Consider the following 18,382-nt stretch of genomic DNA (forward strand, 5'->3'; position numbering starts at 1 on the left):
CCTTATTTTATTTTACTTTGAAGTTTTGTATCATGCCAAATTGCAGTAATCGAAGAGCAGGGAGAGAATACAGAGCCAGACCTCTTAGCCAATCACAATCATATTCCTAAAAATGTTTATCAACAGAAGTGGGGCTCACAAAAGCTGCGGGAACAAGAGCAAAGGAAAAGTGCAGATAATAAACTGGGCCATCATGCTGTATGTGTTCTAGCTTGTCATCTGATCTAAGCTGCAGGGAAGTGCATTTCACGGTCAGGTTATTGTCCTCCATCAGGATCCTGCCCTGGACCAAGCGTCTGAGATGGGTTGGGGCAAAACTTTAGGTTATTGTCATGTGCATTGCATTGATGCAGGAAGGAAAGCATGAATCCAATAAGGTTCTAGGTCATCTGGTCGAAAACCAAAAGATCGAATGCCATTTGATCGACAGTCAACTGGTCGAAAAAATGGTCGATTTTAGTTTTTTTGTTTTTTTTAAAAAAAAATGTATGGGGGGGTTCCCCCGCCAACACCCCTTTTTCTTTATTATTTTTTTTTTAACCAAACAAAACTAAAAAAATAAATAAATAAAAAATTTGACTTTTTTTTCCGACCATTTGACTTTCGATCAAATGGTCATTCGATCTTTTATTTTCGACCATTTGACCGGACAGCATCCAATAATGGCCTCAAATGTTTCCAAGGACCTGGTGAAGCAACCACGACCTGAGTTCCTTTGGAATCTCTTTGTGACGAAATCTGATTCTGGCCAGAAGAGGTACAAGGGAGAATAAAGACTTTTAGATGCTGTGCCCAAGCTTATGGCACATTTTGGCTCAGCACTATTACTGTCATGAAGGTAAAATAAGGTTTTATGTAAGCCGAATACCTCCTTTGCATCTGTACTGGTAGAAAGGCTGAGGGCAGGCTGTACACCACATAGATGTGGATCAGCAGTAAGTACCAGAATCAAAGGCATGTCCAAGAAAAGAACACATTCATCTCATAACACTACAAGTGAAACATTTAGTAATAAACAGTAATTATGGCCAGAGTGGTAAAATAGGAAATGAACTTCTGGAGGAGTATTAAATAATGGGTAGCTAGATAAAATGGAAACACCAAACGGAAATGGTTATTTTGAAATGTCTTGGGTAAGTTAGTAAAAGGAATCCCTGAGGCATTGCTGTGGGGAGATCGGGTGTGGGGTCTATAGCCCTGGGTCTTTTGGTTGTAGCCCTGGATAGAAGTCCATGGGCGACAACCTAAAGTTAATTAGATAGAAAAGTCTGGGGTTGCGCTTTCACCTTAAATTGTTTGATACAATACTCAAAATATTGATGACTAACTGAATCACTTGATACCTCTAAATTTATTTGTAGTTCCATAACAATATATAAGAACACTTGAATTCACTTAATTCTATTACTTTTAATGTAGATCACTGTTGCATGCTTTGTAATTAGACAATTGTAGACTATCTAGTTTTCTTGAAAATGGTTAGTGCAATCTAATACCAACTGGATTGACTCCATTCAATAGTATGATTGCTGTACTTTTACTTTCTATGCATATTGGGTTGTGTATCCACACCCCAGCTTCTACTGGGCATTGATCTTGGTTGTTTGCTCCCCAACACGTGCTTCCTCCGTTAATTATGTCTAGCGGTTCTTCAGAAGGCGCAATTTTGTATTCAAAAGTTAAATAAAAGTCTTTTTAGTAATGTCAGTAGTTTTCGTCTCTGATTATTTTCACGATTTTTGTTGTGAAATGAATTTTCAATTTGTGACATAAAGGATTGTCATGTTGCCCTAAAGGAACCAAGACAAAACAAAGGTATAATCTATGTTGCTTAGTTATAACGATCTATAGAGAAGCCCAACTATGTTAGATGCAGTTACTTACAGTTGAGTAGCAGTGCCTGTCTGCATTAATGACTGGGCTTGCTACTTCTAATCTTGGGTATTTTGGATTATGCTTCTGGGTGTTTGATTACCCTAAATCAAAAACATACAATGGAGACCATAAACAGATTCAAGTGTTGAGCTAATGGAGGCTTAGCTAGTTCTTAAGTTACAAAACAGGTAATTTATAGCTAGCTCAGTCTTACCTTCAATCCATTTTGCTATAACGTGAGTAGCTCAGGATTCTGCATGGTGCGATTGCCATGTTTGTATTTAGCGAAAATGGCCGCTCTTTAAACTTCGTGATGACATCATCGCCCATGCGTGCGCAATGACGTCAGGCGTTGTTTAACTTCAATCGTCATTTTGATTCGGGACAACAAACCTAACGGCTTGTTCTATTTATATTGATCCTTTTTCTTCATGTTGGTGTGCAATAGCTAATTTAAAGCTCGGTTTGTCTTGGTTCATATCAATAACAAAATCAGCAAGAAAGTATGATTCAAATCACATGTAGAGAAGATGAGGGGCTGAAAATAATAACCTTTGAAGTGCAGAAGAAATAACACATTAATACATATTGTCTATTTGCTAGTATGCCAATGCGGATTTAAAAATGCATATTTGTAATAGAAAGACAGTCAGACGTTATAGATGACCTTTATAGAAAATGGTATAGCTCCTGGTCCGTGTTGAGACCGGAGTAACACGTGTCCATGATACAAATCCAATAGGCTTCACGTTTTCTCAAAGGTTTTTCTAGGTTGCCACCTCTTGGTGGTAGAGATACCTTTGCTATCCCGAAGAACGTTAATTGGGAAAGTTGTTCCAGACTCTGTTTTTCTTGAAAGTGTGATGCAAGAGGCGATTTTAAGTCTTGCTTGATGATGGCTCTGATGTGTTCTACAATACTAATTTTTAATGCCCTGATGGTACTGCCTATGTAGTATAAATTGCATGCACATTTTATGCCACAAATCACATGCTTGCTGTTGCAATTGATCAGTTGCTTGATCAATACTTGTGTTCCATTAGGCTTTTGGATTATTGTTTTAGCATTTTTAGATTTCATGTACTGAAAATGAGATGGACTTAACTTATCTTTCAAATTCTTATTTTCACGAAAAGTGATGCTTGGTTGCTCATCCAGTATGTGTTGAAGATCAGAGTCCACTTTTAATGTTCCAATTTTTCATCCATATTTGTTTAGTAGTATTGTTGTTTGTGCTGTAGGTTGTAATAAATCGTATTTTTTCTGGACCTTCTGGTTTGAGGGATTGTAGTTTGTCCTGTAGAAGATGGTCTCTTGTCCTGGCTAAGGTTTTATGATAGCTTTTGTTTAAATGTTTCTGACCTTTAAATTCTGCATAGTGTTGAATACATGTTTCTCAAATGTATCCTCAGTGGTACAATTTCTTTTTACTCTCAGCATTTCTCTGTATGGTATATTTTGAATAACATGGGTTGGATGGTTGCTAGTTGCATCTAATACACTCACCGAAGTTGGTTTGATCGAGAGGGTGGTATGGATTGTATTGTCATGAATAGAGAGGTGGAGGTCCAAAAAATCTATTTGAGATTCACTTTGTTGGGAAGAAGGTTTCAAATATATGTATAGTTGTTGAGATGGTTAAAGTAGTCCACTAATTGCGCATGAGTGCCGTTCCAGATCATAATGATGTTGTCAATATATCTTCCCAAAAAAAACACATTCTTGTGCGTGGAGAATTCCAGATTCCGCCATGCGTGCCCAGGTTTAGAATGAACTGATGTATAAGTTGGCATACAATGGTGCGAACTTGCCATCCATGGCGGTTCCTTAAATCTGTTTGTAAAGTTGCTTGTTAAAGATGAAAATATTGTTGGTTAAGGTGAAGTGTAGCATTTCTAAGGCAATTTGGTTTTGTTTGTAGTAGGATACCGATCTTGTTTTTTTAGAAAGTAGTTGGTGGAATGGAGTCCTTTGTTGTGGAGAATGCTGGTGTACAGTGCTGAAACATCCAGAGTGACAAGCCAGTAATTTGATTCCCAATGTATGGTTTCCAACTGTTGAATGATGTGTTTGGTATCTTTGATAAAAGAGGATAATGCTGTTACTAATGGTTGTAATTGTTGATCTATGTATTCTGATATTCTTTCAGTCAGAGATGCGATGCTATTAATGATGGGCTGACATGGTGGTAGATCTGTGAATATATTATGAAGTATAAAGTAAATAGTTGGTATGATTGGAGAAGATATACTCATGTACAGGTGTTCTTCTTCTGTGAGTAAACCATTATCTTTCCAATGTGAACTCATGTTTCCAGTCTGCTTGTAATTTTGGTATTGGGTTGTGCTGGAGTTTCTCATAACATTGAGTATCTTCAAGGTGTTCCATTGCTATCTTGATGTAGTCTTCTGTCCTTAATAGCACAATATTTCCTCCCGTGTTGGCTATTGTGACTGTGATGTTCCTGTTTGCCTGTAATTCGATCAGTGCTTGTTTCTGAGAAAGATTGAGATTATTGTGAATCTTTTTCTTTGTTCCATTTAGATACATTGTCCGTAAATCAAATTGTGTTTCCTTGAAAAACATATCAATTGCATTATCAGCTGCTAATATAGGTAGACATTTGGATTTGGGTTTGAGTGGAGTTGGTTCTTTTCTTCTGCGAAGGATTCCAGTGTATGAATGTCATCTGAGTCCGGTAAGTTCAATAGGCCAACCGTATGTTCCACATGTTGAACTGATAGATCTGATGTTGAAATTCGACTGGATGGTTTTTTCAGCACTTCAGTATTTAAAAAATACCTTTTTTATTTCCATTTTCTACAGAAATAAAAAAGGTCTACTGTGGTAGAAAAATAATCCTAAGGGTAGAGTGGAATGCCTTACTCAGGAATCTGAGGGTCGCTGTGAGGGTGTGCAGATGATGCGTGCTGCTGCAGAGGTGTGAGGGAAAAGTGTTTTATTTGGGAACGCAGAAATTGACAGGATGCAAGCACTTATGTTTGTGTGTACGATTGCAAATACTTGGGTAGGGCAGAAATTGAGGCCTTTGTTTAGTGCCGAGATGGGGTGTGGTGAGAGATCATTTTTTGTGAGATTAACCACTAGGTTTTGCATTGTGGTAGTGGGTTCTTGGATCTTGTTTGTACTCCGACTTTTGTTTTGCCTAACTTTGTGTTTGGATCCTCTCCCCCTTCTGCCCCTCTTATTTGTCCTTGGCTTGGTGTGGGTATCAAGAGATTTCCTCAGTTTGGGTTTGGTCTGGGGTAATTTCGCATTTGTTTGTGCTGAATAAATTCTTCTAAAAATGATGATTTCTCTAAGGAAGAAGTCGATGGCAAGGAGGGGATTGCTTGAACAGGTTGATTTTTGTCCAATAGTGCTTGTGATACAGCCTCTTGGTCTGTATCACTAACTGAATTTGTATCGGATGATTGCGGGGTCACTGTTGGTGGTTGAGTATCTGATGGTTAAGTTGGTAAAGGCTGTTTTTTGATCCTTGTGTCTAGACGTTTGTGAAAGTTGTATACTCTTTTGAATTTGTAATCTAATTTGTCTCTTATAAGTTGTCTGTTTTTTTATCTTAGTTTGTTCTGAAAAATGGTCTATTATATCATCCAATGTTTGATAGTTTTTTTATGTTTTCTCCCGTATGTTGAGTGTTTCTATAGCCTCCTTAATTTTGGTAATGTCCTTGATAAGCTTATGTTTTCTGGCATTGTGTATGAGTCTATTAATCATTTCTTTAGAAGTGTTAGTCAAAAAGTCTTCCAAATCTTGTAACCCCTCAATGTCATCATCGTCAAATGGGGAAAAATACAGATGAGTAGTCCACGTGGTACTTAACCTACTTGTAAATATTTTTCTAGTGTTTTGATCTACCACCAACCGGATAGTTCCTGTTTGAGTAATTTCTCTTGTAAAAAAGGTTTGCACAACAATGACTGTGAAGTTGCTCCTTGTGTGTTTTCCATCTGAGTACTATGACCACAGAATAATAGTTCAGCCTCTTCATCTCTTTGTGAATAGTTTTCAACATTTTTGTTTAGTACTAATATCCGATTCTTGAGACTGCCTGCTGCGTTTAGACAAAATAATATTTAGTGAAATCAACCTTTTAGCAGCACTGGCGCTCACGTGGAAATTGGATTTGATGTTATTATGAAAGTTAAACCAATGAAAGAAAGAAGAAAGCCGAGCTGCTAACTAGGACTTATTGCCCTGAGGCTGACTAGGGCTTTGAAATACTACCAAAAGGCTAGCCGAGTCCCGACAGTTCCAACATTAGCATAGCCCCAGATCTTTTACAGACCTAGCAATACCCCTGAGGAATCTTAACTATTTTCAAGACCTGAGGTATAGGGCAGGGGGTCAAGGTTGCCTACAGTGGCTGAGACAAGGCACCTAGTTCACCAGTTTACCTTCCTTACTCTCTCCTAAAGTGCTGACACCCTTGGCCAGCCGTTATTGCCATCTCTTTTTAAAGAAAAAGATTCTGTATAGGCTCTTGGTGTGGCGACTACCTCTAAAAGATTCAATCAGCGGGGAGAGCTTTACACAAGACATCTGGACAGGCTCTCCATTCATGGTTGTCAAGGATAGCTGGGTTTGGGGCACAACGGCGATCCGAAATGTGAAGTGTCGGTTGACTCAGTCAGCAGTCTGGATGCGGGTTCTTGTCTCAGTACTGTCTGAAATGCATTTTGATGAATTGTTGAGCAACAGCAGTACCAGAGATAGTGTCTCGTTATAGACGCTGTGTGTTATTAAAGAGAAGCATACAAAGTTGGAAGCCTCTGCTGCACTTCCCTATCATAGTGAAGTATGTTATGTTGGCTACAGGTACAGTGTGCCTCATTATAAGTTTGCCAGTCCGTTAACAACGGTACTGGTAAGCTTGCTAGTACCGTTGTACCGGACTGGCAAACTACGAGTTCTACTCGCGGGGGACTTCTTGCCAGCCACGCCTGACCTAGCGAGTGTACCGGCACCCGCGAACAGCCCTCGACAGATGCACCGGCACCATTAATGAATGGTACTGGTGCATCCGGCCTCCCCATTCCCATTGAACCCAATGGGCCTGAAATGGGAATGGGAATGGGGAGTAATTATAACCGGCACCCGGCAATGGGGATGTACCGAGTCCAGCGGGGCTGTAATGCCTCAGTACGTCCCCATTGCCGGGTGCCAGTAAATTCATGACTCCAGCATGGCTAACGCCAAAGTTGGAATGAGGCACAGGGCCTCATCCCGAGTTTGGCGGTAACCCTTAAATGCGGCGGTAGCGCTACTACCGCCGCATTTAAGGGTCCACCAAAACACGGGTTTGGCTGATTTCCCCCAGCTCTGAAAATTCGCGAAATTTCGTGCTATTACCGCCGGCAGGAAATCCGCCGGTGGTAAGAGCGTGAAAATTCCCCATTGAGCCCAACGGGAAATGGGGAATTCCCGAATGGGCTCAGTGGGGAATGGGTAATACCCGTTCCACCAAACCCGTGATCCGGCGCTATTTGCGCCGGGGGGGTTTGGCGGTAGGGCTATTAACACCGGCACTAATAGCGCCGGCGTTACCGCCCAACTCGTGATGAGGCCCACAGTGTCTACACTCTGGGTGCTTAGGTGTCCGGATTAAATGGTTTCAATGTAGGAACTCAAAAACAAACACAACCACCTCTCTGCACAGTAATCCGCATGCACTTCACCACACTGCAACGGCATAACAAACCACACATACCCCTACACAACAGAACATGGGAATCTACCGAGCCGTACACTACACCAAAGCTCAGCGAACGGTGCAAACAGAACAGAAGCTATCAACAGGACATCACAACTCTTGCGCTACCTTTTCCTGCTATGCCCTACTAACCCCCACACTCATACCTTTCTGATCCGCTAGAGCGCCAGGGGACCACCACGGGGATGATAGTGCACGGTACAAATGATCATTAAAATTAACATTACCTTCCAGAGGGAACTTTGAACTGTCCACAATGTCAACAACAGTTAACCAACTGGTGAGTTAACACTCAATTTCAAGCAACAAACTTGCATGGGATTAGAGGCTTTGATCGCAGATAAGTGTACCACCCTTTCATTACAGTTAGCACAGGCCTCACCTCCCGTTGCAAAGGATGAAAGCATTATTCAAAATGGTGGAAGGAATCTTTCCTAAGCCATAGCACCCTAGTTGCCTTAGCACCACCCATGTCCAGACTCCCGTGGAACAAAGAATTTCTGTCCACAATGATCTTTCTTTGACTAGCCATTGCCTGCTAGCAGGCTTCATTGCAATGGGTAACTCAGCCTAGGCTTTGGAGAGCAGCCACTCCTACTGTGAGTGAGACTCTAGAAAGCCTCCCCTGAGAGTTCCTGGAGGGACTGAGAACAGATGCTGTCAGCTTGGAAGAGATTCATGCTTTCAGGAGGTGTCCTTTTCATCTTATCAGCCAACGAGATGAGGACAACATTTGGTAACGTAAAATCAGAATAGTCCATAACTTTGTTTCTTGCCCACCGCTTTCAGTGAATGTGGCTTCACTTTTCAATTTGTCTAGCATCCAGCTAGTAGGATGCCAGGACAGTGTCCCTTGATGTGAGAAAACCCTGCAAGTGACAAATGGAAGTTAAGATGGAAGACATTGGGCCTCATTACGAGCATGGTACCTGTATGGCAGGCACGGCTACCGCCATGCTCGCTGCCGGCCCCGCCACCCGTGATTGGGCAATAACCGGCCCATTACGAGTTGAATGGGACGGTAATTGCCCATTCGCAGGTGACGGTATTGCCGGGCTCCCGATCCTAGGGCAGAATGGGGGTGGGGAGCATGGTTGCGCCGGCAACGTTGATAACGGTGCCGGTGCAATCACAAGTTCTGCTCGCGGGTGCCGCACAGCCCGCCAGGTAAAACCTGGCGGGCTGTCAGGAACCCGCGAGCAGAACTCCTAATGCAGCCAGACTGTATGAAAAGTGCCAGTGCCTTACCGGCACCTTTCATGCCGGCACCGGCAGGGTTGTAATGAGGCCCATTGAAATTTAACCTCTTCACTGTCAGGAGAAGTTAGACGTTACCAAACACGATTAATTCGCATATTTCCCCACTCTCTATCACCTACTAGGAATAGGGCTGAAGGTGCCAGTAGACATCTGTATGAAATCAAAGGGTCCCTTAGTGCCTCTGGGCTCACATAGGGAGTTAACATGAACCACTACTTCACAGCTGTAACACTCATATCTGAAATGTGGCCAATTCACATTGCGGACGCCTACATAATTGTAATTGGTTATTTATAACGCGCTTAATACCCAGAGGTTTCTAAGCGCGGACCCGAGGATAGAACCTGTGTTTCTCTATGTTGTCTTGCTCCCAAGGCAAGCGTGTTGCCCCTGAGCTAGGAAAGCTCAGGCCAACGTGCTCGCCTTGGGCGCAAGACGGCGCGGAGCAACACAGGTTCGATCCCTGGGTCCGCGCTTAGAAACCTCTGGGTATTAAGCGCGTTATATAAAAATAGATGGAAGTGATTATATTATGCACTCACTGAGCCTGAAGTCAGCCCAGGCATAACCAGTGACACCACCTTTTAGCCATAGATGTTGTTGATGGAGGTAAGGCTATTCAGCCACATAACTCTCATGAGGAAATCATTTTCTTGTACTCGTGGAATTTGGCGGAAAAAACTGGAGTTTCCCCAGAGCAGATGGAAATCCATCACACTCTTCAACACCGGTTCAGATTTGTTATCCTGGTTCGTTTTTCCAATGTTTGAAACACAGGCAGCAAAGCGTTGTTCAGCCGTGACAGTGCTCTTGAATGTAGAGGTGTTCTTCAAGGGGTGGGGGCACATCTAAGGTTCCTGGTAGCTGAGGTCTGTGTTTGCTAGACTGCTACATGCAAAGCAGAGTGCCTTTGCACATTGCCCCATTTGGGAATTGGGGAGAGTGATCTACCCAGTACTTTAAAAGGGCAGAATGTTTTCCATTTTTGGAGGGCACTGAAATCGTTTTCAGGGCAAACTGGTATATTTGTAGAAGGAATGGGTACCTATTAAGGAGACATACACTGACTGTAAACATCTGGGGTGGACAGGGCAGAGTGGAATGCCTTACTCAGGAATCTGAGGGTCGCTGTGAGGGTGTGCAGATGATATGTGCTCGCTGCAGAGGTGTGAGGGGAAAGTGTTTTATTTGGGAACGCAGAAATGGACAGGATGCAAGCACTTATTTTTGTGTGTACGATTGCAAATACATGGGGCCTCATCACAAGCAGGTTGCCGCCGGACTTGTGAATTTTACTGGCGCCTGACTTCCCGGTAACACCGGGGTATGCCGACCCTGGCGGCCGGAAAGTCAGGTGCCGATAATTCTGTAAGTCCCCATTCCCATGGAGATTTATGGGAATGGGGCGCACAGAAGCACTGGCACCGTTTAAAATGGTGCTGGTGCTTCCGTGAAACTTTGCGGGCGGGTGCCGTTCTTCCTGCCAGGTCTGACCCTGGCGGGCGGGACGGCACCCGCCCGCAGAGTCATTGTGTACTGGCACCGGCACCATTGTTTCCCGACCGGCACACTCATAATGAGATGCCGGAGTGTAGTCCAGAAAACAGATAATAAAATAGTGCAAGACACGCACAGGAAGTAATGTAAGTGCCCATTGGAAGTACGTTTGACCTAATTTGTGCTATTGGTAGCACATGGGGGTAGATTAAATAAGGCTAAGTATGTGGGAAATAAAGTCAGAATATGCTTGCAGAGGTGTAGGTCTAGAACTGCAGATTAGAGGGACGCTCTGCCAGGGGCGGGGAGGTGCAACAAACAACATACGCAATCCGCAGGAATACCGCCAAACAGAATTACCATTACTGCCACTTGGTCCTGCTGATTTACTGCCAGATTACAAGTGGTAGTAGGCAGAGTTACTCCCCATTCTTTGGCATCCATAGGACTCCATGGGGATTTCGGCAGGAATTACCGCTGCTGGCAATTCTGCCAATCTTGCTGATTTTTTGGCAGAAAGTTGGAGAATTTACCTCCAGCATGATGCTAGAGGTAAACCCTCCACTCCAGGGCCAAACTCAGAATATGGCAGAGCGGTAAAAGTGGTGGTAATTCTATTTCCACCAATTTGTTAACCACTTCGCCACACAGCTAATGAGAGCCTATACGCGCAAAAAAGGTGCTAAATGTATGGAGACATTATTCAGGAGGAGATTTTATAGCAGATCCAAGTTGCACGGGACAGACTCATGGAAGAAATGACATCATAAGATCAAAGACAGCGTGAGACACAAAGTAGAGTCTACTGCGCAGCAGACGGATGAGAAACTAAGTCACACACCTGGGCACGGTTGTTTTATTCTGCTGTCGATATAAAAATATCTGCTACTAATGAACTAAAGCATAGGTCAACCACTTATTATGGTCATGAAGAAAAAAATGATAAGAAAACATTGGAACTGAATACATTCTTCAGTCTGTATCACAGGGCAGGCACTTGACTTGTCTGTAGTGTCCGTGTTTTTATTGTTATTGAAGGGCGGTAAGATATGGGCTGTAGCACGCTCTACAAATTCTAATAAATAAAATACATATACTTGCCTGATATCGTTCTGCTCACTAATAATGTTGTAACCATCTACTGTAATGTGTAACTAAGTAACTCACTGTTGGGCCGCTCTCAAGGTAACCCTGAAACAAGCTCACTCACAATCTCCTCACAAGCGCCTCGATGCCTCTGGGCTGTAGCACGCTCTACAAATTCGAATAAATAAATATGGCCTTGTTAATATTGGCTATGAAGCTATACACTAACTTCCAAATGAGTGAGGGGCATAGGGGGGGTCTTACCAGAACATACCTGCTCCTAAATACTTTTGGTGTGTGGTTGCATGGTGGACTTGAGAGGTGCTCAAGCAGGCCCTAGTGGTGATGATGCGTGTGTGGCTAAAGAGTGTAGTGAACGACAAACACTGAAACGGCCAAGAAAATAATTCTGTGCAACTGGGAAGAGTCATTGGCTGTCCTCGGTTTTTCTGTAAATATTGTAAACTTTTGTGGTGTGTCTTGCAACCAAAGGTTGCTCTTTCTTTCAACGTTTTTCTTTATTTGAAACTACTAGCGTGGTGATTCGGCACAGGGCAGCGTAGCATGACAGAGCACATGCTTACCCAATCACTGGCCAGTATAAGAAGGGAGTGCCTGGTGTTTGAACTGGTGTTGTGTCTGCAAAACTAGTGCAGTGCGGACAGACAGGTGTTGCAAACAGAATCAACATTCACAAGGTACAAAGGGGAAATGGCAATCTGCCGTTTTCATGACAACTTGCAGTGTCTACATTGCAACCTTGTTCAAGTTATGTTGTGTTATCTTGTATTTGTATAGCACCCACTGCCATAGTTCATGGTGTTGAAGCACTTTTGCCTGTCAGAGAGGCAAAGGAGGAGTTTGATAGCACATTCAGTAGTGATAGGGAGGAGCAAAGTCGGGCACATAGTTGGGATGATGGCGAGGGAAAGATAAGGTGCTCAGGAAGGCATGAGAAGGAAACTGTGGAAGATCTATAATTATAATTGTTCTTTTATAACGCACTTAATACCGAGGACGGGATTCGAACCTGTGTTGCTATGCGTTGTCTTGCTTCCAAGGCAAACACATTGCCCCCGAGCTATCCTCCTGACCTATGTGTACAGTTGGACAGAATTTATCGTGGGACTCCACTGTATTGTATGTGGTGCAGTGCAAAAGGAGAGATAGCCGGAGAAGAGGCGTTCACTGCGCGAGGGGGGTGTTTGTAATGTGCTCACTGCATGGCGAGCGGGGCCATGTGGAAGCCATGCCAAAGAAAGCTCAGCCGGCAAAGCCCATCCTCTTACTTCCCTAGGGGCCCCAATAACATTTGGCTGGGGTTGTATATCAGAAATTCGATTTTTGATCCCTGAAAAGTGAGCAAATAAAGTAGCAAACAAGTAGTTGCAATGGGGAGTAGAATTTATCAATGGTTTGAGACTGCTCATTTGGTGTCAAAGCACTGCAGGTGTATGACTGCTCATGGCAGATTGTAGCCATTCACAATGTATGTTGTCCAATGCAGCAAGGTTACCACTATGCAGTCCACATTGGATGGCTCTGGGGAGTAAGCAGTGATCCCATAAGACCCATTCCTATACCCCAAAGTAGCCGCCCAAATACAGCATTTTGGTGGGTTGTTTCAACTGCACCTTTTAGGAACAGTGGCCCAAATCAAATGCTATCAGTAATGAGAATAGAGGTTTAGGATCCTCTTCTCCCACGTAGGCATCCATACCTGTAGTTGCTGATGTGGCAATAAGGTGCACATGCAAATGCTGTCTCGCGATTACACAGGATAGATCTCCATGTGTGCCTGATTGCGCTGGGTGATTGAAGGTAAACGGGGGTCAATCAAGGGCGTTGTTAATGCACACAGAGTGGGCAAGAGAAAAGATGTCAAACACATAGCAGTATCTTTTGCTAAACGTAAGGGCCTCAGACAGGTATATTTGCAAGAGATACCCTGGAAAAGGTTGGGTGGGCATTTGGATTTACGTTCAGACGCAAGGACATGAACATGAATAAACAATGGGCAATCTTTGCTACCGCTGCCCTGCACCGAAGGTATTTATTTATTTATTTTGCATTTCTAAAGCGCTCACACAGCCCAGGGGCATCGAGGTGCTGTTACGGGAATATGTCTCTTAGTTTTGTATTTATAACACACGTATACCCAGAGGTTTCTAAGCGCGGACCCGGGGATCGAACCGGCTTCATGTTGTCTTGTTTCCAAGGCGAGCACTTTGCTGCTGAGCCATCCTCCCGGGGAAAGTAGATTTGTTAAAGGTGTGCCACAAGATATACTTTGGGAAGAAACCAAATAAAATTATACATACGTTTTCAGCACTTAACATGTGGATAGCAGAGTGTTATGTGGTCGAAAATGTTGCGATGGTGTATACTTAGGCTAACGAATCGTTTAATAAATAAAAAAGCAAGACATGAACTCAATTAAAATTAACATTGATGAGACTATGATGGTGACATTGAATTTCAATAGTACGGCTTCATTTCCCTTTCTGTAGCTCTTAGGTGCAACTATTGTCGGGTGTAGCACACAAGGTATCCCCAATGCTAGGATAGTTTAGGAATGGCTATAATTACAGACATGTAGTTTCAGGGCGGTGACTGGGTGGTTGCACGTGGGGTTTGAATTCCATTTGTTGATGGAGAGTCACTATGATAGAGGGTCAAATAAGAGTTAATTTGTTCCCGATTGAAGACTGTTCAAAAGATATTACATTTAAGACGCGCTTTAAAAAATCTAGAGTGATTGAATATGAGGAGTGACAAAGTACTTCAGAGCCAGCGATTCAAATGAACCAAGGAACTTGGGTTGCATGGATACATTAAATTGCAGAAGCAATATTGTATTAATACCTTTTAATGTTAAAATGAACTTACTAAAATGCATGTCCCACCAATTAACTTTATTATTAGTTATTTCTTTTTTCAATTTAAATTAAAAAAAACAGGTAAAAATCACACCTTATCATTATCTTAATATATGTATAACCTTGACAAAGTGCAACCAAAAAGTGAAGAGTCGTCCATATATGAAATAGATTGCTAGTCCCCAAATCTGGCCTTAACGACACCAGCTTTTCTGGGTGACTCCGACTATGTAAAAAAGAAATTCCTTTTTGATTCACTGTAGTCAAGTGCAATGTGTTTGATACCCTGAAAATGTGATTTTGGCCCGTCAGTACTGAAATTGCGGGACCACTATATAGATGACGTTTCACCAAAGGAGATAACGCTACACAGGTGTACACACCAACTCCAATTTACTTTTATAAGACTAAGAAACCAGCGGATCTTTAGAAATTTCGTATTCCACTTTGTATGCACTACTGCGGATTTCACACAACAGCCACTAAATCTATTTCCTTACACTTTGGTTGCGATAAGGAATAATATCTACAAAGCACACTAGCTCCACCGACCATATTTCAGAATTGCAAGCTATTGATGTTGCTTCAAAGTTCCTGTGTAGCTTCTGTTGCCATGCTGCATATTTGTTGTCTTCACAGGACAGGTGTTCTGCTGTGTTTGTTATTCGTGGGTTGTACTGGCTGTGTGTATCTTTTAGTGTATTGTTTCCATATACGGTGAGCCTTTCTGCTTCAAGTCTTCTTGGCGTTTGGAGTTAAGCATTGTTAAAAAAAAAGAGTACGCACCAACATGCAATTTGAGTGTCTAATAGAATTGGTAGTCATCCTAATCTCTAGATTTATGATTACATTAACTATTTGTTTTGATTACTAGATCTAGGGTTTTCAAGTGCATGTTGTTTGATTGGTGTATTCACACAGGTGGACTTCTAAGGTGATTTCCTGCATTTAAAGGGCGCATTGATGTGTATGTAGCATTGTTAAACAGTTAAGATGCTTTGGGACTATGCAAACATAATATCCTCCTTTTGGGCTGTGTTTGCAACCAGAAATTCACTTTCTGGTTGAAATCAGAAACTGAAACACTCACTCTATGCCCCCAATGCTGTTGTCAGGAGTGGACCAAGTCCCCCCCCATCCTTCCAGTACATACAAATAAGAGGTTTGGTCTGTTGCTCAGCCAAATATTTGGAAGCTGCAACTAGAGTTCTTTTTACAAGCTTCTTGTTTTATAAAGTGCACAGAGAATCTCAGGCCCCGCCTACCATCCATTATCTCTGTGGATTGAAAAGAAGAATTGGCCTTGCCTCACTAATGGCATCAGAGAAGGTAGAGGTAGCTACATTTGGGAAGCGGTTTAGAGTTCTATTTTTAACCAGGACGTTTTTTTTCCGGTTTGTAAACAGAGCCCACAACAGGGACAATTGTATGTCAAAATTCAAGTGTGCAGGCCTAAGTCAGGGACACTGACCAATAAGGAGCAGTAAGATTGTTCTAATGACTGATTTATATATTTTCTGATCTTGTTCCTTGCATGCTTTCTGTGTCTATAAATGCATAGAGTTGTGACACATTGAATTTGCTATCACATCTAGATTCAAAAACAAGCCTAATATTGAGTTGCAACATTGATGACCCAACATTTATTTGTTTAAACATCTTTAGAAAATAAATTCTATTTCTACACCTCTTAAATGTCCACTTGAAAGTTGGAATGTTTAGTACAGTGATGACTATCCCTTCAAGCTGTTTCCAAAAGTGTTCCTTCTCTCACACTACAAGAGATGCCATCTTAAATGGAGCTACAAACCTTTATCAAAAGATGATTAGTCAATCTTTGCATACATGTTTTGAAGCTTAATAAGGAGATTCTGCCCATAGTGGTCATTTGGAAACAATCTTCCTTTACACTGAGTCTTACTCTCCATCTTTGGGGTCCTTAATTCATGAGGGTGAGACCCTGGTAAACATACAACCCTACTGGTCTCTTATTGAAACTTTACCACAGATATTCCATTGCGATACTGTGTGAAAGACACTGTTGGGGCAGGTGTGGAAGCAAAAGCGGAGGCTTCACGTGCTCCGCCTGATCCAGATATTCGTAAACAGAGGTAAACCAAGTATCTACGCCAGCCGAAGCTCTCACCTTGAGTAGCTTGCAAAGGCTCAAGGCCTAAGCCCCCAAAGATGCAGAAAAGAAAATTGCTCAAATGTCATGGGTGATTCCCAGACTGATGACGGGGATATTCAAACAGCCTGGGAATCTATGAAAGATTCAATGCTGGATAAGGATACTAACCGTAGAAGATTAACTCCTAACCATCAGGTAACAAGCCGGGCATGTAATTGGAAACGTCTGGGAAATTAATAAAACCAGTGCCCCGGCACTATGGAGAAAAAGGAAAGGAATGCCGGAGGGGAAACCAGGTAGAGAGGCACAGCTCCACTTCACTGAGGAGGCCCGACTAGGCCGGAACACGTGTCTGGGGTTGCTGTTGGTACTCTTGTACAAAGGAGGATTGCCTGGCATTTTCGGTGATGGACTGCTCAAGTGGGCGGGACAAAGACTGATATGCAAGTAGATATTCCCCCTTCGTGAAAGGTACAGTGAGCTAAAACACGTGGCTGGCGGATTCTGAATCGGTACATTCCTACAGAACAGGTTATCATGCCATCTTCTTTCTTGCAGCGGGGCGCCCGGACCTCTTTTTAGATCAAGCTTCTAGCTTACTAAGCAGAAACCTCCAAAAAGGGTTTTGCCACAGTAATTATATGGATAGAGTCTACACTTTCAGCTCTGCACGTTACCGATGTGATGTGATCCTTAATGTTGTGAATGGCCCACAATGTGGGGTGGGGAGGCGATAATATGAGTAGTATAGTCCATGTCAGTAGACTCCCCAAAATCCCTGATGTGGGATGATCGCTGAGATTGGCTGATCACCCTGGAGGGTCAGGCAAGTGGGAGGAGGATCCAGAAAGTATGTGCATCCTAATAGTCTGTCACCCTCAGGTGGGTTGAATAAAGAAATGGAGTAAAGCGGGTCAAGTAGGGTTCATTGAAATGCCAATGGGCCTCCTCCCAAAGCAATGAACAAGAAGAGACCCTCCCCCAAGCCTGGTCATGAAACAGAGAGGACAAATAAATACTTGAGGACAAATATTCCCTAAACTCCCGGGAATATGAAGAGATCCCATGTGGGCAAAACGATGCACAATCCTGCATTCTGCCATACAGCATCCTTAGCAATCACAGGCTACTAAAACCCTCAGAAGGCTGAACCTGTTCGGAAGGTATAACTTCTGAAATCATAAAGGTTTTACTGAAATGATTATATTAGCCTGTGCCCTCTAAAGTTGGAAATCTCCCCCCTCTAACTACTCTTAAGCCCAGTCCCAGAGAGGGAGTTGACGATAACATTTGTGAAGTTCACGGGGAGTAGGAGGTTTAGCCTATAGAATTGAAACCCCACAATCCCCTTCCGAATCTCATTGGTGACCGAACCCACCCACCCCGGGGTGGAGTAGAGTAGCTTGGGATAATTATAACTGTTCTTTTATAACACGCTTAACACCGGGGACCAATTTCTAAGCGCAAGCCCGGGGTTCAAACCTGTGTTGCTATGCGTTGTCTTGCTTCCAAGGCAAACGTGTTGACCCTGAGCTATCCTCCTGATAAAACTCAAAAAGATGATCAGTTGTTGACTTCCGAAAACAAACACGACACTGAGAAAGGTTGGTCACAACGTTTGCTCAGCAAGTCTCTGCCTTTGAAAATGTGATTTTGTGATGGGGGGGGTGTTGGGGAGCAGGAATGGGAAGGCCAACCAAAGGCTCAGCCCTGAGCTGAATCTCTGGCCAATGGCCTACTGAGCAAGGCCATGGCTTCTGAGACCCTAAAAGCATGTTGGTCCAAGAATCAGTCAAAGCACAAAGGTTACACAAATAATTTGCATTTTTTAAAAGGAAGAGAAATGTAGCTTATTAGGAAAATAATACAGCCACATCCAGCTTTATGAGAATCAGACAAATGGTAACTTCAGAATGA

General features: G+C 42.8%; 1 protein-coding gene across 3 annotated transcripts in view; it reads left to right on the plus strand.

The window, feature by feature from the left end:
* The window catches only part of BEGAIN (brain enriched guanylate kinase associated), a 1,200,709-nt gene that overhangs the window by 300,237 nt on the left and 882,090 nt on the right, over window positions 1-18,382 (plus strand). The window lies entirely within an intron of this gene.

Source organism: Ambystoma mexicanum, chromosome 14, assembly GCF_040938575.1.
Source record: "Ambystoma mexicanum isolate Mex_15411 chromosome 14, UKY_AmexF1_1, whole genome shotgun sequence".
In the NCBI taxonomy this organism is placed as follows: Eukaryota; Metazoa; Chordata; class Amphibia; order Caudata; family Ambystomatidae; genus Ambystoma; species Ambystoma mexicanum.